This window comes from Mauremys mutica, chromosome 6 (genome assembly GCF_020497125.1).
Source record: "Mauremys mutica isolate MM-2020 ecotype Southern chromosome 6, ASM2049712v1, whole genome shotgun sequence".
NCBI lineage: Eukaryota > Metazoa > Chordata > Testudines > Geoemydidae > Mauremys > Mauremys mutica.
In genome coordinates, this window is record NC_059077.1 from 126,608,930 (window position 1) to 126,631,754 (window position 22,825).

The 22,825-nt window shown below is 45.1% G+C and overlaps 1 protein-coding gene across 1 annotated transcript in view; it reads right to left on the reverse strand.

The window, feature by feature from the left end:
• NRG1 (neuregulin 1) overlaps positions 1–22,825 on the reverse strand; it is a 261,497-nt gene that overhangs the window by 194,813 nt on the left and 43,859 nt on the right. The window contains exon 2 of the mRNA XM_045021034.1: positions 10,165–10,342. The gene's annotated coding sequence lies outside the window, so the exon portion shown is untranslated. The remainder of the gene's footprint in view (positions 1–10,164; positions 10,343–22,825) is intronic.

Consider the following 22,825-nt stretch of genomic DNA (forward strand, 5'->3'; position numbering starts at 1 on the left):
TTGCAGACTCAAGCCATCGGGGAGACAGGGGACTGTAGACCAGCAGGCCATTAGCAGAGGGAGAAGAAGGCATAGGTGCAGGAAGTAGGGGTGCGGGGGGTGGGGCCAGCGGCCAGGAACCGAGCCCCAGGTGAGGTGAGGGGTTGGGGAGCAGAGAATGGGTGGAGGACCGGGAAAAGGGCACAGGTGCAGGAAGCACCCCCCAGGTTTTATGTGGGGCCGCCGGCCCTGTGCCCCACTCCCCAGCCGCTGGCTTCATGCGTTAAACCTGGGGGTGCTTCCCGCGCCTATGCCCTGTTCCTGGCCCTCCGCCAACTCTCTGCTCCCCATCCCCTCACCTCACCTGGGGCTCGTGTCCTGGCCACCGACCCCACCTCCTGCTCCCAGGCCTCCACTCCCAGGGCTCTACTCCGAGGGCCCCGTGCCTGGTCCCACGGCCGAGGCTCTGCTCTTGACCCTGCACGTGGGGTCCCGGCTGCTGCCCCCAATGCTGACTCCTGGCCCCACGCTCGCCCCCAGCTGTGGCCTCAGCCCCGTTACCCCGTCCAGGTCCCCACTCCTGGAGACACAGCCCTGCTCCCAGCCTCTGCGGGTGGGCGGACAGGGGTTAAGAGGGATGGCTTTCAGCACCCCGCTACTAAAAATGTTCCAGCGCCACTGGAAGAAGGAGTAGGCCAGTAGAGCAAAGTAGGGGCTGGCAGAGCCTAGGCAGGCTAACTCAGGATGCAGCATCACCCCACTGATAGGCTGAGAGGAGGCCAGCTAAAGTTGTGGAGCCAATTCATGGAACAGTATTCACTGACCCACCTTCCTGGCTGGAGTTCAGGTGGCATGATGCTGGCTGCTTGTGGGTCATGGGGGATAAGAATATGAAAGAACACAAGAACGGCCACACAGGGTAGACCAATGCTCGATCTAGCCCAGTGTCCTATTTTCCAACAGTGGCCAATGCCAAGTGCTTCAGAGATAATGAACAGTACAGGGAATTGAGTGGTCCATCCTCTGTTGTTCACTCCCAGCTTCTGGCAGTCAGGGGCTAAAGACACCCAGAGCATGGGATTGCATCCCTGACCATCTTGGCTAACAGCTAACAAACCTATCCTCCATGAACTTATCTAGTTAGTTTTTTGAACCCGGTTATAGTTTTGGCCTTCACAACATCCCCTGGCAACAAGTTCCACGGGTTGACTGCAGGGCCAGCCTAGACCAAATGGCTCAGCAAGTGAGGAGCATCTTTGGCACTCCCCCCTCCATTTGTTAAATGTTTGAATACCTTATGAGATTTTATAAAGATCTAGAACATTCTAGGTGGTTAGTGAAAAATGAATCCACATACGGAATATCTGAAACATGTAACTTCAAACATTCTATTTTCCCTTTTGTCACTAACAACAAAAACAGCACCCCAAGCCTGGTGCCCAGCTGGTTGCCTGAGTCGCCTGCCCCTAAATTCAGCCCTGATTGACTGTGCGTTATGTTGGTTGTTTTAAACCTGTTGCATATTAATTTCATTGGGTTACCCCTGGTTTTATGTCATGTGAAGGAGCAAAGAACACTTCCTTATTCATTCACTTTCTCCATACCATTCATGATTTTACAGACTTCTATCATATCCCCCCTTAGCTGTCTCTTTTCCAAGCTGAAAAGTCCCCGTCTTTTTAATCTCTCCTCTTATGGAAGCTGTTCCAAACCCTTAATCATTTTTGTTGCTCTTCTCTGTACCTTTTACAATTCTAATAGATCTTTTTTCAGATGGGGACAATCAGAACTGCATGCAGTATTCAAGGTGGGGCATACCATGGATTTACATTGTGGTATTACATTTTCTGTCTTATTACCTATCCCTTTCCAAATGTTTGTTTTTTTGGCTGCTGCTGCACATTGAGCGGATGTTTTCAGAGAACTATCCAAAATAACTCCAAGATCTCTTTCTTCTCTGGTAACAGCTAATCCATACCCCATAATTTTGTATGTATAGGTTGGCTTATGTTTTCCAATGTGCATGACTTTGCATTCATCAATGTAGAGTTTCATCTGCCATTTTGTTGCCCAGTCACCCAGTTTTGTGAGATCCCTTTGTAAGTCCTCACAGTTGGCTTTGGACTTAACTGTCTTGAGTAAATTTGTATTGTCTGCAAATTTTGACACCTCTCTGTTTACCTCTTTTTCCAGATCATTTATGAATATGTTGAATAGGACTGGTCCCAGTACAGATCTCTGGGGGACACCACTATTTACCTCTCTCCTTTCTGAAAACTGACCATTTATTCCTACTCTTTATTTCCTGTCTTTTAAAGCAGTTGCTGATCCATGAGAGGACCTTCCCTCTTATCCCATGACATGGGGATAAAATTCTTACAAAAGCAACTGGAGAATGCAAAGTACTGCAGCTTTGGGTTATAGTCTTGTGCGAGAACAACATTCAGGTGCACAGGAATAAAAAGCACAGTTTCAACAGTCGCTCATATTTTAGACTCCCACCCACATTTCAGCTTCTACTTTCCTCTCTCTCTCTCTCTCAATTATCAAGATCCATGAGAACCATCTATGTGGCACTTGTGGCAGAGGAACAAACCCTCCGCTCTGCACAGTTGTAATTCTTCATTACGTTTAAGTGATATCTTAACTTCGAAAAAACAGTGAGGTCTAAACTGTTAATTTTAGAATAGAAAAAGGAAGTTAGGAGATGAAAATAAGTCAAATTAGTTGCGGAATTCTAACAAGCCTGGCATTTTGTTATTTTTCTTAGGTGCAAATTCCATAGCAATGGTTTCCAAATCTGAGAAAGAAATTGAATATTCATAGCATCAATGGTATTACAGGTATTATTGTTAGCTAATGCTACAATTTAAATAACTGAGTGCACACTCAAACTCATTAATCACTTTAAATGAAGAAGCAGCCAAAAAATGCTGGGCTCATATGCATGCATGCAAGGAAGAAAACCCCACCCACAGTGCAGTCAAAGCCCAGACTAGAGGAGTGCTCAGTGTCATAGACTGAGGGCCCCAAGGCAGGGCTCAGACAGCCTCCACCCAGCTATCGCATGGGCTGGTGGACTCTAGCTCACCAAAGGCACCACCCATATTAGAGGAGACATCCGGCCTCTCCAATTGGCTCAGGCTCACGTTGTAAGCCACAACTAGGCACAGGAAGTTGTCTGAGCAACTCGGGGAATCCCTGGCTGGCTGCTATATTTGACTCTGCCTTCTCATCTGACTTCTGAGCCCTGCCTCAGAACATAAGAACGGCCATACTGGGTCAGACCAAAGGTCCATCCAGCCCAGTATCCTGTCTACCGACAGTGGCCTATGCCAGGTGCCCCAGAGGGAGTGAACCTGGGGCTGGACTAGATGACCTCCTGAGGTCCCTTCCAACCCTGAGACTCTATGATTCTATGAACCTAACAGGCAATGATCAAGTGATCTCTCTACTGGCATCCATCTCCACCCTCTGACAAACAGAGGCTAGGGACACCACTCCTTACCCATCCTGGCTAATAGCCATTAATGGACTTAACCGCCATGAATTTATCTAGTTCTCTTTTAAACGCTGTTATAGTCCTAGTCCTCACAACCTCCTCAGGCAAGGAGTTCCACAAATTGACTGTGCGCTGCATGAAGAAGAACTTCCTTTTATTTGTTTTAAACCTGCTGCCCATTAATTTCATTTGGTGGCCCCTAGTTCTTATATTATGGGAACAAGTAAATAACTTTTCCTTATTCACTTTCTCCACATCACTCATGATTTTATATCCCTCTATCATATCCCCCCTTAGTCTCCTCTTTTCCAAGCTGAAAAGTCCTAGCTTCTTTAATCTCTCTCTCTTCATATGGGACCCATTCCAAACCCCTAATCCAGGGGTTGGCAACCTTTCAGCAGTGGTGTGCCGAGTCTTCATGTATTCACTCTAATTTAAGGCTTCGTGTGCCGGTCATACATTTTAACGTTTTTTAGAAGGTCTCTCTATAAGTCTGTAACCAAACTACTGTTATATATAAAGTAAACAAGGTTTTCAAAATGTTTCAGAAGCTTTATTTAAAATTAAATTAAAATGCAGATCTTATTAGTTTACTGTGATCCTTGCCCTTGCTTTTCCTTGCTGAGTTTTCTGATGTCTGGTAGCACCTATTTGGATACTTTAAGCTGCACACAGGCTTCTGAGTGATCAGTTGTTAACCGGCTGGAACCCCAGATCGGCAGCTGATTTGAGTGGAGCTGGTGGGTGGTAGGGCTGAGCAGGGCTGGAGGCGGAGGGGGCCTGCGCTGGAACTCCAATCGGAAGCAAGGTGAGTGGGGCTGCGGCGGGGACCCCGGCTGGCAACGGGCCAGCAGCCGGAACCCCAGCCCACCCAGCTCTGGGGTTTCGGCGGTGGGCTGAGCGTCTCCGCCCGTCCCCGCTCTGAGGTTTCAGCCACTGGCTCCTGCCAGCCGGGGTCTCAGCCCACTGCCAGCCTGGGGTTACTTCGCCCAGGCTGGCAGTGGGCGCTGAGTGGGACCGGCGGCAGGACCCCGGCTGGCAAGGGGCCAGCAGTGGGAACCCCAGAGCGGCGCTCAGCCTGCCCCGCTCTGGGGTTTCGGCTGCCGGCTCCTGCCAGCCAGGCTCTCAGCCCCTGCCAGCCTGGGGTTCCTTCCCCCAGGCCAGCAGCGGGTGCTGAGTGGGACCCCGGCTGGCAAGGGGCCAGCAGCAGGAACCCCAGAGTGGCGGCGGGCTGAGCAGATCAGCCCACCCCCGCTCTGGGGTTTCGGCAGCCGACTCCTGCCAGCTGGGGTCTCAATCCGCTGCCAGCTGGGGGAAGGAACCCCAAGCCAGCAGCGAGTGCTGAGTGGGACTGGCGGTGGGACCCCGGCTGGCAGGAGCTGAGAGGCTCAGCCCGCCACCACTCTGGGGTTTCAGCTGCCGGCTTCTGCCAGCTGGGATCTCAGCCCACTGCCAGTCTGGGGTTCCTTCCCCCAGGGCAGCAGCAGGTGCTGAGTGGGACCAGTGGCGGGACCCCATCTGGCAAGGGGCCAGCAGCGGGAACCCCAGAGCGGTGGCAGGCTGAGCGGCTCAGCTCGCCCCGCATGCCATCAAAAATCGGCTTACTTGCCATCTTTGGCACGTGTGGCGTAGGTTGCCGACCCCTGCCCTAATCATTTTAGTTGCCCTTTTCTGAACCTTTTATAATGCCAGTATATCTTTTTTGAGATGAGAAGACCACATCTGTACGCAGTATTCAAGATGTGAGCGTACCATGGATTTACATAAGGGCAATAAGATATTCTCCATCTTATTCTCAGTCCCCCTTTTAAATTATTCCTAACATCCTGTTTGCTTTTTTGACTGCCGCCTTGTTCCTGACTCCTGCCTTCCTGTCCCTGTTCAGCTCTGCCCACTAAGCCTGACCACCACCGTTCTAGCCACTAGGTCTAACTGCCTACATCCCAGTCTATGACACTATCTCTGTCTGTCATCCAGAATAACTATCCGTAAGCAAATATTCAAATGAAGCTAATATGGCAGCCCAAACTGCTGGTGCACTTGCATGCAGCATTTCGTGGGTGGTTTCATTTCTAATATCAACAGCCAGGTAAAGCAGCAAGTGCAAATTATTTGGACACACAGGTGCCAGGCAGATTTGAAATGCACAGAAAGAAGATAAAGAACTGAAATGTTGCCATTAGAAGTGGGCAACTGAGTGAATATTTTACTAACAGGTGAGAAGCCATGGACTGGTGTCAGAATTTTCTGAATGGCATTACCTGGTATGTCGACTGATATAAAGGAAATGTTTAGTCTTTTGTAGCATCCAGCCCACTGGCTTTCAAGCAGGCTTGATGAAATAACGGGTTCAAACTGTCAATATGGGATTTACCTGTGAACAGCATCAGATCACAAACCCATTCAAGCAAGCTAATAGGCCAAGGAAATACTGCACCTGTGACACTTCTGCAGATGTCATTAGCTAACAATATGCATCAGGAAATTGCACCAGTAAATAACAAGACTGCAATTTCATCTCCTCCACACCAAAATCTGTTGGTTCTGGTATCTGTTGCTCAGACCTTCCCTGTCATTTTAAAGGAAGCTGCAGAGCTACTGCCTCCATTTCTGTTTCAGTCGTTGGCCCCTTATTCTGCCTAGCACATATTTTTACATTTTGTTTAAAATTTTACATCTAATCTGTTGGAATTCAAAAAAAAAAGTTTCTTTCTTGAAATGACTTTGCACTTTCTATTATGCAGTCACATAATGAGCAAAGAGTTGGTGTGTAAAATCTGAAATTAACAAAAGTCACTTTTGATGGTTGGACACTACTTTCAGCCCTAATGGGATTTTATTAATATGTAGAAAGTGTTCTTCTGAACTGTCTGGATTGATGAAGCCAATAACATTAGGCTGCCTTGAATCCTGATGATGCTAGTGCGTGTCTTCTACAGCAGCAATATAACTCACTCTTTAAGTAGCCATTTGTCTTTAAAACAGATATTAATTCTAGTCAGCTCAGATGACTCTCCACACTTTAGTTCATATTTTCCATACTTCATTATTATAAAAATTCCATATTAAAATTGGTTGTCCGTATAACAATATAGCAACCCAAGAATAAGAAATATTTGCCTGCTTGATTATCTTATATCATAAAAACACTAAAAATAGAGAAATATTAAGCATTTAAATTAATTTAGCTTGGTATGGGAGATTTCTTGTGTTCCTTCATTAATCCAGTTTGTACATAATATAATTCTGATCTTTACTGCATTCATCTGCACTGTATTATTTTTCCACTTATTTACTTAGCTTTATAATATGCGCCTGTCCTAAATATGTGTACAATACAATCTAAACATGAATTTCAACTGAGCCAAGGGCTATGTTCATGATTTTCCTCCAAAACAATACCTCTCTCTTCTCAGGCCTGGAGTGGTAGCAGCCAAAGCAACAGCAAGACCCCACTTTCTCCCCAAGTTACAATCCTGAATGACAAATTCCTTCAGTTGGGGACACACCGCAGGCGACTATCTCCAAATCCCAGCTAGACACTCTGACCCACAGCACCTCCCGTACATATGGAACAGGAAGGCAGACAAACAGAGTCCTGTGGTGCAGAGAATGGGAGTGATGTCAGGGCAGAGGCGCTGTCAGTTCTAACCTGTGAGGACGCTCAGGGTATGACTACACTGCAATGAGACACCTGGGGCTGGCCTGTATTAGCTGACTTGGGCTGGCAGGGCTTGGGGTAAGGGGCTGTTTCATTGCAGTGTAGATGTTCTGGCTCAGGCTGCAGCCTGAGCTCTGGGACCCTCCCACCGCACAGGATCCTAGAACCTGGACTCCAGCCCGAGCTGAACATCTACACCGCAATGAAACAGCCCTTGGCCACAGCCAGCTGGCACGGGTCAGCGGCATGGGCCTTTACCTGCAGTGTCGATATACCCTCACAGACAACCCCTGTGCAGTTTGTCACAACTTCATCACTTTTTCGGTAAAAGCACAGAGCCACTCGAGCAATTGTAACTCTCCCTGCCAGTTTCCACAGGCATATCACCAAATATCTTGTGGGCAGTGGTACTGAAGGCAGCTGATGGATCTGAAAGAATTGGCGCAGGCACTTGATTTGCTTCCACTTCCAGAAGGCCAGTAGCCAAGCAGACCAACTAAGTAAGTCTCTGTACCATATCCTAGCCTAAAAGCAGATTGGGAGGGGTCTGGGAAATCAGAGGGTTCCAAGTGTTCCCAGAGTTGCTTCATTAGTCCTTCCCAATAAATCCTCTGTGCCAGGGAAATCAGAGACAGGGTAGAGATTAAGTTCCTCAGAATCCAGATACAGTTTCTTGGGCCAAGGCCTAACAATTGCTTCTTTATGAGATTTTGCTTCTATACCCTTTCTAAAAGGCAGCATTGATACTCTCCTCCACTAATAGCCTCAACATCTCCCTGCAAAACTTGGTGAGTTAAGAGAGTTATTAGTCCAATGTTCTCCAATGGTCACACACCAAAGCTCCTCAAGCACATCAAGTAACATAGGGTGAACAGAAGAAAAAATGGCATTTGTCACATATGGGCAGCCAAGGGTCAGGTTTCTCCACAATACAGATTGAAATTACTATACTGCAAGAAACACTTGACTCCACAAATAGGTCTAGATTAGGATTCACCAGGCTATTTACCACCTGGAACGGTTCCACTTACCAGGACTTCACAGATGCAAAGTACAAGGGCCCTTTCTTTACCTCTTGCACAACCCCATGCCAAGAAACTTCAAAAATTCTTTATGTCACAGTCAGTCAGACAGACTCAAGGGGCGGCTACTCTAGCTGTCTCCCTTCCTGCTTCCTGGCACTGGCTATACTGCAAAGCACTGCGAGGACAATGCCGGGGAAGAGAGGAGAGAACGGATCTTTTCAGCCTCATCCATTTGATAGCGAGAACAGATATGCTTGGTGTAACACAAAAAGTTTAAGTGCTGCTATTTGGGTGGAGGATTTGACACATAATAATAAGTATTCACCCCATCAGAGGGAAATGCAACAAAATCGCCCACCTTAGAGCAACACACCAAAACCAGTTGTGGTTTGTTCTACAGAAAAGTGTGTCTTCAGATCTGATCCTGTAAAGTTAATAGCACTTTAGCCTGAGCAAGGAGTGCGGGATTGGGCCCAAAATGTCTTAAATGCGCACAGTAGAACCTCAGAGTTATGAACACCAGAATTACAAACTGACCAGTCAACCACACAACTCATTTGGAACCAGAACCTCCCCCCACCAAAGCAAACAGAGTATAGTACTGTTTTAAATGTAAACTACTAAAAAAATAAAGGGAAAGTTGCTTTTTTTCTTCTGCATAGTAAAGTTTCAAAGCTGTATTAAGTCAATGTTCAGTTGCAAACTTTTGAAAGAACAACCATAACGTTATGTTCAGAGTTATGAAGATTGCAGAGTTATGAACAACCTGCATTCCCGAGGTCTTCGTAACTCTGAGGTTCTACTGTGCCTTTAATACACCCTTCTATGTAAGAGTGACAAGGTGCAAACCAAAACATTTTGTGGAAATAGAATGTCAAACCCTCCTCCATAGATGAGAGAATAAGCTATTACTTAACTTCTCACTCTCTCTCTCTCTCTGCCTTCACACAGAAATAATACTCCAGATTTTTCCTGCACATGCTTCAGCAGCAACCCAGTAAGGACAGTTTCATCTAATCAGGAGGATGAATTTCTGACAGCTCTCAGATAAGGGCCCAATCATTTGAGGTTCTCACTGCAGTGGGGTAATTTTTTTTGACCAAAACATGTTTTTTTAAGTGAAAAATGCAGATTTGGGTCAACTGAAACATTTTGCAAAATTCTGTCAATTGTGGCAAATTGTTTCAGTTGAACTAAAAAAAAATATGAAAAAAATCAAAACATTCCATGTTGGCCTTTTTTAAATGAAATGATCTGATTTATTTATTTTTTATTCCAAATGACTTTCTGTTTAGAAATTTCCTTGGATTTTATTTTTTTAAATTTATAGAATATTAAAAAAGATTGCTATCTAAATGAAGTGTTTCATTTTCGGTTGAACTAAACATTTTGTTCGACCCAAAACAATTCTGTTTGACTTTTCAATTCGACAAAAATACAAAAAAAATTTTCATTTTCGAATCAATCCAAAACACATTTTTCTTTTGATTTTTCAGAATTCACAAGAAACCAAAAAACTCTGTTGGCCACACAGCTCTAGTTTGGAGCACCCTGGTAAAGCCAGTGGGAATTGAAGCCTCTCAGAACCACGCAGGAGAAACTTAGCAACTTCCAATGCAAGACTCAACGTTATTCCTGGAGCCAGATCCCCTTGAGAGTTTCAAACAATCTGGGACTTCAAACAACGAACGTGAGGTTTTACCAATGGCCTGCACCCAAGATTTATTAGTTTAAAAAATGTTTCCACTTTGCTATAAAAAACAACAATCAGAAAAAAAATGGAGTATTCGTCATGAGATATTCCATTTTTGTTATTACTTGACAACAATATATAAGTCCCAGTGAAAATAACGAGATAAACTATTTCCGTTAATTCTCTTTCCTTATTTCACAGCACTCATTTGTGGATGCTGAGATCATTAATACTCCCAGTGCTTGGGTGAATAATTCCACTTCCTCCCCCCAGCCCAGCTTGCAGGATGTATCACGGTACTTACTTTTGTTTTTTGGAGATCTTGACATTTCCTGGTTTGTTTTTTTTGGTTATTTCTTTTCCATTCTTTAGCCATTTGAATCTGAGAGCAGGGTATTCGGAACTGGCTTCACACCTGAGCACTAGCTTCTGGCCCACAGCGGACTCCTGGTTTTTCAGCTCCTTCAATTTGGGAGGCCCAGCTAAAGAGAGAAAAGAAAGTGCTGGTGATTAGGCTGCTTTCGAAAGAGAATCACGCTGATTGAAGAAGTCCTAGGCAAGCCAGAAAATGTAGAGATAGAACCAAACTAAGTGACTTCAAAACCAAAAAACCTCCCATTTGCATGAATTATACTTAAAATGTATGAAAAGGAGAAGATATGAACGGGCACATTGGTGAGTTTACTCTGGAAGGAAACACACACACTTGGCCCTTCCTTGACTTCCCAGACACAAGGCAACACAACCTGTGCAGAACTGCAATGATGCTCCCATAGCCAATACAGAGATGCCGCCCATGAATACTGGGACCTGCAGTTGAGTAATGATCTATGTGGCAGGCCAGGCCTCTTGAAGCAAGACTTCATGCTGGGAACTGTAGGGTACGTCTACACTGTACACTGAGCCCAGATCTGTGGGACCCGGGCTTGGTGTTTCCAAGTCTGTGCTTGAGCATCCATACTGCATTGTAAACCTGGGTTAACAGTTACAAGACCCGGGTCTCACAGAAATGCTAACACGTCCAGACTGTTCTATGCAGACCTTCTGACTCCGATTCGTGGCTTGAGCTGCGTCCACACTGAAAAATGACAGGTCTTGAATCTGAGTCACAGCAAGATTTAGGCTCTGACCCACCCCCGTAACAGGGTCCTAGGACTTTGGTCCTGAGTGCTTGCTGACCCAAGTCAAACTGATGAAGCCCAAGCTTCCCTTCCATCCACACGCCAAACCTGAGTCAGAGCCCTGGTTTGGGTATGTCTACACTGCAAGAAAAGACCAGTGGCATGGCTGTGACTGGCCTTGGTCAGCTGACTTGGGCTCGTGGGGCGTTGGGCTGCAGGGCTGTAAAACTGCTGAAGCCCGGGCTCTGAGACCCAGCCCTGTTGCAAGGTCCCCAACTCCAGGCTTCAGCCCAAGCCCAGACGTCTACATTGCAATTTGATATAGTCCTGCAGCCAGAGCCCTGCAAGCCAGAGTCAGCTGACCTGGGCTCTGATGCTCAGTGCCATGGGTTTTTTAATCGCATACCTCTCATCTCCATGGGCCGTACTGAAGGCAATAGAATAAGTAGTGTAAAGCATGTTATTTATTTGGCTATCAGACATTGCCTGTCCAAAGGCTCCAGGTACCTCTGACATGACAGACAGCTTACAGAACAAATATAAGCACAGCAGCTTCCCAAACCACCGCGGGGAGAAGACACTCACTCCGGACAATAATTCCAACCCACATTACACTGAGCTCAATCTGAACTAGCCCTTCTTCCCAAAGGCCATATTAAAGAGGCAGGCTTTGAAGCACACCTTGGGGAGCAGCAGACTAGGACCATATTGGACAGGGAGTGGAACTGAATTCCAGAGTCTCAGGCCAGGTCTACACTAAAATGTTAAGCTGACCCAGCTATGTCGCTCAGGGATGTGAAAAATCCACACCCCTGAGCAATGCCATTAAACCAACCTAATCCCCAGTGTAGACAGTATTAAGTCGATGGAATAATTCTTCTGCCTCTCAGGGAGCTGGATTAGCGACAGTGATGGGAGAACCCCACCCATCGCTGTAGTGAGCGGTTACACTGAAGCTCATCAGTCTCGTCATGGAGAATGCGCTGCTAGCAGCTTCCTGTCTGAACTGAGGTGGCCCCAGCTCCAGTGCCTCCAGTGACCACAGCAGTATGGTACTGGGAGAGCGGGGTCTCTTTTACAGCTATATCTCAAACCATTCAGGGCTGTACATGTCAAAGCAGACACTTAAACTGCAACAGGGCAGATCTCAGAGCACAAGCACCACGTGCTTATGGTGAGAAACTGCATCCATTAAGTGAACCAATATCCTTTTGCACTAGCATCAGTTTTCAAGTTCCTCCCAGTGGTGAGAACTGTTGCTTTGCTTGTTGTATAACTATAATGCTCAATAAGGAAATGAGGGACCAACATGGCTGTCCCCTGATTCCGACAGATGAAGACGGCTGCAATCTTCTCTGTAGTATGTAAATTAGGTGCTTCCACCTGGATCATTACAAGTTTCCAGTGTGATCCTGTGATGGGAACACTTTTGACTCCCCTGGAATATGGAAAGCAGGGCCAGGATTAGAGCTTTTATTAGCTTGGCTACTTTTCGGCATTTGTATCTTATGTTTTGGGATGGGATGACAACAAATGCCTGTGCTTGCTATTCTACCCCGGCAAAATTCTGAAGGCACTAATACAAACTTAACGCTGACCCACAAGACATTTTTATAAAGTCTTTCAAGATTTGCATTACTAATATATCTCCAACTCCATATATCTCCATAGTGTAAAATATATGACTAGGATTGGTCAACATTTTTCTGTTAACTTCTTGGAAATGTAAAATAACTTCTTGATCAAAATTTTCCCAGAAAATTTTCATTTCAGTTGATGTTTTCACAGGATCTTCAGTGAAAAATGGAAACTGAAAACTTTTTAAAAAAACAAAAAAATTATTTAGCTTTTTAGTTTCTGAAAACTGAATTTCCACCTACCCTCCAAAAAAAAGTGATTTAAAACAAACAAAAAAGCCCAGGTTATGGAAGAACTGAATTGTTTTTGTGAAAATTTTTGAAAAACAATAATTGTAAAATTTCTCACAAAAATAATCAGCATTTTTCACCAGCTCTATTAGTGACATGTGTGCTGACAAATGTGCCATTGAGTTTTGTGGATCGAGATAAGGTTGTCTGTGAAATGGGGAAGGTGAAATTTTCACATCAATATTGTCAATAATGGAGCAGGTGAGCAGCAAAAGGTAAAAATATTTACATAACCTTCCTTAACTAGTTATTTGAATAGTCATAAAACATAGAATCATAGAATCTCAGGGTTGGAAGGGACCTCAGGAAGTCATCTAGTCCAACCCCCTGCTCAAAGCAGGACCAAACCCAACTAAATCATCCCAGCCAGGGCTTTGTCAAGCCTGACCTTAAAAACCTCTAAGGAAGGAGATTCCACCACCTCCCTAGGTAACCCATTCCAGTTCTTCACCACCCTACTAGTGAAAAAGTTTTTCCTAATATCCAACCTAAACCTCCCCCTCTGCAACTTGAGACCATTACTCCTTGTTCTGTCATCTTCTACCACTGAGAACAGTCTAGATCCATCCTCTTTGGAACCCCCTTTCAGGTAGTTGAAAGCAGCTATCAAATCCCCCCTCATTCTTCTCTTCTGCAGGCTAAACAATCCCAGTTCCCTCAGCCTCTCCTCATAAGTCATGTGTTCCAGCCCCCTAATCATTTTTGTTGCCCTCCGCTGGACTCTCTCCAATTTATCCACATCCTTCTTGTAGTGTGGGGCCCAAAACTGGACACAGTACTCCAGATGAGGCCCTCACCAGTGCTGAGTAGAGGGGAATGATCACATCCCTCGATCTGCTGGAAATGCCCCTACTTATACAACCCAAAATGCCATTAGCCTTCTTGGCAACAAGGGCACACTGTTGACTCATATTCAGCTTTTCGTCCACCGTAACCCCTAGGTCCTTTTCTGCAGAACTGCTGCCCAGCCATTCGGTCCCTAGTCTGTAGCAGTGCATGGGATTCTTCCGTCCTAAGTGCAGGACTCTGCACTTGTCATTGTTGAACCTCATCATATTTCTTTTGGCCCAATCCTCTAATTTGTCTAGGTCCCTCTGTATCCTATCACTACCCTCCAGCGTATCAACCACTGCTCCCAGTTTAGTGTCATCTGCAAACTTGCTAAGGGTGCAGTCCACACCATCCTCCAGATCGTTAATGAAGATATTGAATAAAACCGGCCCCAGCACCAACCCTTGGGGCACCCCACTTGATACCGGCTGCCAACTAGACATGGAACCATTGATCACTATCCGTTGAGCCCGACCATCTAGCCAGTTTTCTATCCACCTTACCGTCCATTCATCCAGCCCATACTTCTTTAACTTGCTGGCAAGAATACTGTGGGAGACTGTATCAAAAGCTTTGCTAAAGTCCAGAAATAGCACATCCACTGCTTTCCCCTCATCCACAGAGCCGGTTATCTCCTCATAGAAGGCAATTAGGTTAGTCAGGCATGACTTGCCCTTGGTGAATCCATGCTGACTGTTCCTGATCACTTTCCCCTCCTTTAAGTGGTTCAGAATTGATTCCATGTATAAGGGTTATATTAAGCAGGGGAGCATCATCAATTATAGGGTCCCAGGTTTTTGTATTGGTTGAACTGTCATGTTCTCAGTAAGAAATAAGGGGCTAACCCAGGGGTTCTCAAACTGGGGGTCAGGGCCCCTCAGGGAGTCGTGAGGTTATTACATGGGGGATCGCGAGCTGTCAGCCTCCACCCCAAACCCCGCTTTGCCTCCAGCATTTATAATGGTGTTAAATATATTAAAAATGTTTTTAATGCATAAGCGGGGGGTCGCACTCAGAGACTTGCTATGTGAAAGGGGTCACCAGTTTGAGAGCCACTGGGCTAATGTCTTGGATCTTATTTTAATTCAATATTTTCTGCACAAAATGGCTTGCAGAACTTTTTCCCCCATCAGAGCTGTTAATGGAAAACAGTGTTAAATTAATATGCTCCACTCTTGCCATAACTCCGGAGTTACCAGGAAACATAAAAGTAGATTCAATCAGCGGCAGTGCCCTGCATTAATTCATGGTAACTCATTGTCTACAGGCCCTCCAGGGAAAACGGTATGATTTGCACACAGATAAGACAGAAAAAGGAGTGTCTTTTTTCATTTCCAGTATGTTTGTTTGTGTTTACCTGCATCCATGCTTTTGCAGAGTTAACCACATACCTGTCAGGCATATGAAAATGAACTTACTGATAAACTATAGCACAGAATGCTTTACATTTTGACATTTAGTAGGAATGCAGCTACCCAGATTATAACTGCAGTTGTACTTCACTCCAGCCCTATCAGTACTTTTGGGGCAGTCTCTGTGGGACATGCATTGGTTTGGAAGGAAAGTGACTTTTAGAGATACTAGTATCTTTAATGCTTATCTTTTACTGTCCATTGCTTTAATATCCCCTTAAAAGCTTGAAAATATTATTTATTTCCCTGTTAGTTTTGGCCCATTTCCATTTGGTAAGCACCGATTACTTCCCTGACTCTGCTTCATTTGTTCCTGTGCATGCCAACCAGCCCAGGACCTTAAACCTTTTCTGTCAGTAATACAAAATAGTGCCTGTTAAACAATTGGTGGTTGCAGAATGATTTGCACAACATATATATTTAACACTGAGAAGTATAGCCCTCCAATGTTTAAGGCGGCTCAAACTTTGGACAGAGCTCTTCCAGGAATTTCAGTATCGCAACAAAAGTGGCTGTACACATGACACCAGTAGAAAAATGACAACAAAGCCAGACATTAAAAAAAAAAAAAGACAAAGAGAAACATTTAAAAGTAACAATGGGAAAGCCCCCAACTAAGCAACACCCCTATTAAGGTGCACTGGGATAGACTTTACAAGCATTCTTTGGCTGAGAAACTCATTGAAATACTAGGACAGGGGTCGGCAACCTTTCAGAAGTGCTGTGCCGAGTCTTCATTTATTCACTCTGATTTAAGGTTTCGCGTGCCAGTAATACATTTTAACATTTTTAGAAGGTCTTTTTCTATGTCTATAATATATAACTAAACTATTGTTGTATATAAAGTAAACAAGGTTTTTAAAATGTTTAAAAAGCTTCATTTAAAATTAAATTAAAATGCAGAGCCCCCCGGACCAGTGGCCAGGACTCGGGCAGTGAGAGTGCCATTGAAAATCAGCTCGCGTGCCATAGGTTGCCTACCCTTGTACTAGGAGGTCTCATGTTTTAAACATTAAATTAGACACACAGAAAGGCATCCAAATTTAACCCTGAGCCTTCCACACTCCCCACTAAGGATCACTCTCTACAACTTGCAGACCTCCACTGACATGACGAACTTCACCCCTCCCCCACAAAAAAGCAACACAGGCTATCATGAGGAGAGAGATCTAACACTGTGAGAAGTCTTGACAAATAGAGCCAAAAGGCCCTTGTGTCAGCAAAAGACCAGCAGTGCTAATGGGCTCTGAGAAAGTTTAGCAAGCTGCAGTACAGGAGATGTTAAACCTTTGCTTATTAACGCAGACTGACTATCAGGGTTTTTCTTGTTAATTTTTCTCTCTGGGGGGGTGCCGTTACTTTTGAAAGTCCCAGTGTACAATATTGTTAAGGATAAGGAACAAACTTTTCTACATTTACTCTGCAAAACCATGTTGATAACATAAAACCTGTGTTAATCTGTCATTACTGGACTTCGGAGAGTTTGGCAGTGCTGAGTTCTCATCACCTTCAATGTTTGATTGTATAGTTAATCTGCATGGAGCCTCAACACACTGAACAAATTAAACAGCAAACCTGCAAAATGTCATCCCGCAGCAGCACACTTGCAGCTGAAATTCCACGGAGTCTTTCTAGAATATTACAAAACCTTTTAAGAGCGGGAACATAGGAACGTATTAGACACACTTGCCATCACACATATGTATTATTTGGTGTGAAAAAATTGTGATTGACAGTTATGTTAGTAAATGGAAGCCACAGCAGGAACCTCTATTGGTTCTTCGGGCTGCTGGTGTGCAGAGATCACAGCCTACCATGCTGACCAATATTGTCTCATTGTTTCCTTGTACTCCCCTGTCTGTATCCATCTGTTGTCTCTTGTCTTATATTATGAGCAACTTGGGACATGGACCATGGTTTTTTCGTTCTGTGTTTGTACAGGACCTAGCAAATGGGGCCCATGACTAGGCAATTCAATAATATAAATAATAAAAATAAGTTATGCTCAAGGAAAGAGAGACAGTCACTTAAGACAGAATACATCTACTTCCCAAATCCCCTTCGCGCCACGTACACCTCGCCTACAAGATTACAACCAAGCTCAGGGTTATAAACTACAGGCCAGATTTTCTAAAGTGCTCCTACAATGCCTGAAGGGAGGTGCTGGGGGCTAAGCACTTTTTAACATCTGGCCACTCTATTTCAACGTATTAAGGCTCCATGCAGATTAGCTACACAACCAAACACTGAGAGTGCTAATAGGACATAACCCTGCGTTGCCAAACCCTCCAGAGTACAGAAATGACCATATCGGCACTGAGCTCTTTGGAAAATCTGGCCCTATATGTTTCAGATTCTGTGACTTGATATTACTGTGCACTTTCATTCGCAAAGACAAACAAAAAGGAAACAGGCAAACCAATAAGTAGTTATTAGACCTGAGCTGTCTGTCAGTCTAGGTACCAAAGCCAATAAACCAACAGAAGTCAGCCCTACCTAACCTTGGCACTATAAACAGGAGATAAGCAAGTGATGCACGCGACAAGTACAACTCAGACTCTCTGAATGCCATACGTCTTAGTGAAGCCACAAGGACATTTCTGCAAAAGTTTGAGCTGTAGATGCGACATCACTAGCATTTCAGCTGAAACTTTCAAAGCAGCGGTGCCACCCAGCAGCATCAAGAGCTCTCGGTAAACAGCTTGGTTTATTTTTTGGTGAAATTTTCTACACGAATATATGGCATGTCACCCAATCGGCATGGATGTTTACTTAGAAAAGTGGAGCTGCTCCTTGAACTTGGATTAGTGCCTCCTTCCTATTCTTTCCTTTCTAAGTACAGTAATCCCCTCCAAAAGCAGTGATTGAAGTTGTAGCTCTTTCCTTGAAATGACTTTCAGAGAGGTATTATTAATCATCTTATCTAGAGCATGGAGATAGAGTCAATTAACATTTCCCAGCAGCAGGTGCAAGACGGTGTCACAATGAGGAACCAGAAAGTGAAAGCAGAACATTAATCCGAGCATCTATGTTCACTTTCTGAAAACAATAATAAAGCAAAACTAAAAACGTTGCATAGATGGGGAAAGCACCGTCCTCTCTGTTACAGTGTGTAAAGGGAGAGTAACCCCACCAAAGTCATGGAACGATGTTCAGGCCAAACTTGTGTGGCTGAAAGCAGAATCAGGCTCATGAAAAGGCCTGGGTAGCCTCGACAAGGTAATGCAGCTACACAGGGCATCAACTTGTAAGCTTAGTCACCAGATTTCTGCACTGCAGGGCAAGAGAATGCTGTAGAGAGAGCAAGCTGAATTCAGAGGTAATGAAAATGAGGGAGAGAGAGAGGGAGAGTACATAACCTACAGATTACAATTTAAATGTCAACACCCTTAATTAACTCGCTGCTGATTATTTCTGCAGAAACATACAGCTTATCCCTTCACCCCAATCTCATCAGCTACCAAATGCCTCCACTGACTCCTACCCTGTTGCCAAAATCTCCTGCTTCCCTGATCAACTTTCACGATGCCGTTACACATTGTCAATACAAAAATCTGACACTGCAGGCAGAAAACATGGGGACAGCATAAAATAAATGCAGTTTATATCAAAATAAACAATCCAGGGCTATTATTCACATTTAAGTCAATAAAAAGCGCTTAAGGCTGATTTTGCAAACCTAGGAGCCTAAAAGGAGCCTCCTAAATCCATATTTAAGTATATTTAAATAGCGAAATAAATAAAAATCACAATCCCCTCCTCCTCCAGCCAGGCTGCCGGGGCTAGGCTCCATGTTTCCCCTCCCCCTAACCTGGCACTCAGCAGGGACTGCAGCGGCTCCCCTCTAGCTTGCAGCAGGGAGCAGGGGGACTGGCTGAGGGAGAAGCCTCCCCAGGACGCCTGCTACCTGCATAGGAACAGCTTAAACTCACCTGTTCACTCCCTGGTTCAACCTGCGGGATTAGGGGCCATTTCTGGCATCCTTGTTAATTTCACTCACAGTTGTTTGGGGCTGAAGGAGGAGGGAGGAGAGAAACGGATGTGACAGTGACTTTTCTCCTTCCACTGGCTTTTATTAGCTCTGGATTTAAGCTGTGCAGCCAAATGCCTAATCTATTCTGCCCCTGCCTTGGTCTCACCCCTGACCCCCCTCTCCCCCAAACAACTGTGAGTGAAATTAACAAGGATGTCATAAATGGCCCCTAATCCCGCGGAGTGAACAGATGAGTTCAAACTGTTCCCATGCAGGCAGCAGGTGTCCTGGGCAGGCTTCTCCCTCAGCCAGCCCCCCTGCTCCCTGCTGCAAGCTAGAGGGGAACCGCTGCAGCCCCTGCTGAGTGCAGGGGGTCAGGAGAATGTGGACCTTAGCTGCGTCGGCAGCCTGGCTGGAGGAGGAGGGAGGAGAGAAACCAGTGTGACGGTGAGTTTTCCCTTTCCAAGCTTTTATTAGCTTTGAGTTAAACTGGTTTTTATGCAGTCAAAAGAGGTGAAAGTAAGCCAGTACTGAATGCTCCACTTATTTGCCAGGACGCTGCTGCACCTTTTTTTACCGGTTCTCCGTACCGGCCCATATCGGCTTACTTTCACCTCTGATAACACTCAACCCTTGATTATCCCTGTGCTGGAGCAGTGCTGACAGAGCGGTGCTATCCTGCCTCAATCTTTTGAGGGCACAAAGGCGACATGCCTTAGAACAATGAATGACACCATAAACCATATTGCCAGCAGTTTTCTTTAGGTGCCTGTTCAACACATCTGCCTAATTAAACTTGTCATTGCCACAGCTGGGCCTAGTTCCAGTGAGATCTACACAACACGTGCATGGAGCAGGCTGCCATTTCTGGTCCGCAGAAGCAATGCACTGAATTAAAATGGCATCATTCATCATTAAACAGAGAATGTAAGCAAGTTTCATTGGGCACTAAAATACTTCTGCTGTCCTAAGAAGCAATTCTGGAGGGCATATTGCCATCTGTGGCAAGTTTACCTATATTACATACCTTCTTAGGTATGTTCTGACTGTAGAATGAATGCCAGTGCTTGGGCTGTCAACTCTTACATCTTCTTGCCTGTCTGTAAAGTGCTGTGGATGTACTGGAAGTCTGGGTGAAACCCACCTCTCTGTGGAAGGACAGCCCATGCACTACAACAACCACCTCAATCCCACTTAAGTCTCACCTAGACTTTGCCCTGGGCCTGTGCAAAGCAGTGAGCATCACTCTACATGACTACACAACATATGTGTTTCAGGGGGAGCAGGGCTGATGCTTTCCAGAACAAACCTTTTTCCAACTGCTCCTCCACCTTGGTTTTTTTTTTTTTTGGAGAACTCTAAAGCCTCCTTGGGTTTGCAGCAGCGATTTGAAATGTAACAGAGAATAGCTGTCAGGTCAGAGAGCAACTTTTGGCTGTCCTCATGGAAATCCATTCATTGGCCAAGTTACAACATGTTGAAAATCATCATTTGATCAGCATAATGCTCCGGAGAGTTTGCTATCAGCTCACTGCCACAAACTGGGAACATTCTGCCTGTCTCACTAAGCCCGCCTCACATGTCCCATGTGCACCAAGTATGCCCCACAGTGTCTCTCTATCGAAACAGAGAACCACAGCCACAACCTGTGGGGACAGGAGAGTCTGTTCTTCCCTGGTAACATTCCCTCCCAGCAATTCCTGCCCTATGTCTGGAGAATTTCACAGGCACAGGAACTATGGGTTTGAGGTTTTACCCAGGGTCATCGCTGCCGGCCCTGCACCCAGGGTCCCAGCTGCTGGTCCTGCACCCACCCCTTGCTGTGGCCCAGCCTCAGCCCTTTACCCCATCTGCGTCCCCCACCTCCCGGAGCCACAGCCCTGCTCCCAGCCCCAGCTCTAAGGGGCGACTGGGGGTGCAGGCAGGGGCAAGGGGGGGCACAGCTCCCCCACTCAAAAACTGTTTCAGCGCCACTGTCCCTTCTTCTCCATAAACTGTGCTCTCCTGCTGCTGTTCAGCTCCATTTAGTGCCTCCTGAACCAAATCATTTTCTGTCTCTCCCCATTACTGTCTAATGCACTGAAAGAGGCACAAACCCCATGGACAAAATAGAACACGATCATGTAATTAAAAACTGTTTCATAATGCATATGTACCAGGGGGCTGATTTAAGGTCACAGGGTCAATCATAATTCTGGCATTTCCTAACTTTTGAATGCTTGACTTTGCTACCTCAAGAACATTCTTTAGCATATTTTTGTATGTATTGATGTTGTATCTTGTCATAAACAGTTAGTTAAGGGTTAGGTTTTTGTCTACCTGTAAAGGGTTAACAAGCAGTACCTGTGGACACCTGACCAGAGAACCAACGAGGGACAAGATTATTTTCAAATCCGTATGGAGGGAAGTTTTCTTTCCTGTTCTTTGTTTTTTAAAGAGTCTCTCTTGGGAATTAAGAGAGTCCAGACATCTTAATCAAGTCCTCCCAGGTTTCTGTAATAAATTCTTCTATTCAAGCTAGTGAGTATTAGCAAGGAACTAGTATTCTTATACTTTTATTTCTGTATTTGCAATTCTGTGTTTTGCTATAGAATTTCTTTAAGTCTGTGCTGTATTGCTTTTACTGAGAAAGAAAGGAGGGGGAATTCTCTCCAGAGATTGATAAGTTTAGACCCTGTATATTGTTCCGTTTTGGTTACAGAGACAGTGACTTTCTTTTTATTCTTTAATCAATTCTTTTCTATTAAGGACTTGGTTGGTCTTTCCTTGGGTGGATTCTCAGGGAAAGAGGAGGAGGGAGGTATCCCTCTGTAGTTAAATCCCGGTATCTCTCCTAGGAAAAGGGAGGGGGGAGGAAGCAGGGGGGAATGGTTTATTTCTCCTGGGTGTAAGAACTCCATGGATTTGGGGCTCTTGGGATCCCCTAGGATTTTGGGGAAGGATTGTGTCCCAATCCACGTACCTGATTGGGTGGTGGCAGCTTGACCAGATCTAAACTAGGATTTTAGTTTAGAGGGAAACCAAGGCAGGTCCCCACTTTGAAACCCAACAGCTCTAAGTGGGGGTGAGACCTATGACATGGTTGGCAGCGGTGACGAACCTGGCAAGGCATTTCTACCAAAAGGCAGTTTTGAAGCAGTTTTTTGAAACCCAACAGCTCTAAGTGGGGGTGAGACCTATGACATATCTCATGTAACAAGGTACTATTAAGTATGTACTAATGACCTGGAAAAGTATGTTGGGGCAGGGAACAGTAAAGTGACAAAATCTGCAGATGGCACAAAATTATTTAGATCTGTCACATCTCCAGAGGGTTGTGAGGCACTTCAGAGGGAGCTAACAAAGCCAGGTGAATGGGTAGCAGGATGGTAGATGAAATTCAATGCAAGGTAATACACTCTGGAAGAAATAACCTGAACTATTTATATACCCCCTTGAGAGTGCTAAATCAACTGTAACCACTCAGGAAAAAGAGTTGAGACATGATTTTCAGAAACAGGAGCCAAAAGTTAGGCTCCTAAGTCCATATTTAGGCACCAAAAATATGTGGCCTGATTGTCCAGAGCACTGGGTGTCCAACAGCTCCCACAGAGGTCGATGGGAGATGCTGGGTGCTCAGTGGTTTTGAAAATGAGGCCTAATTATGGATTTAGGAGCCTGACTCAGAGCCCACATTTTTTAAAATCTTTGCCTTCGAAGA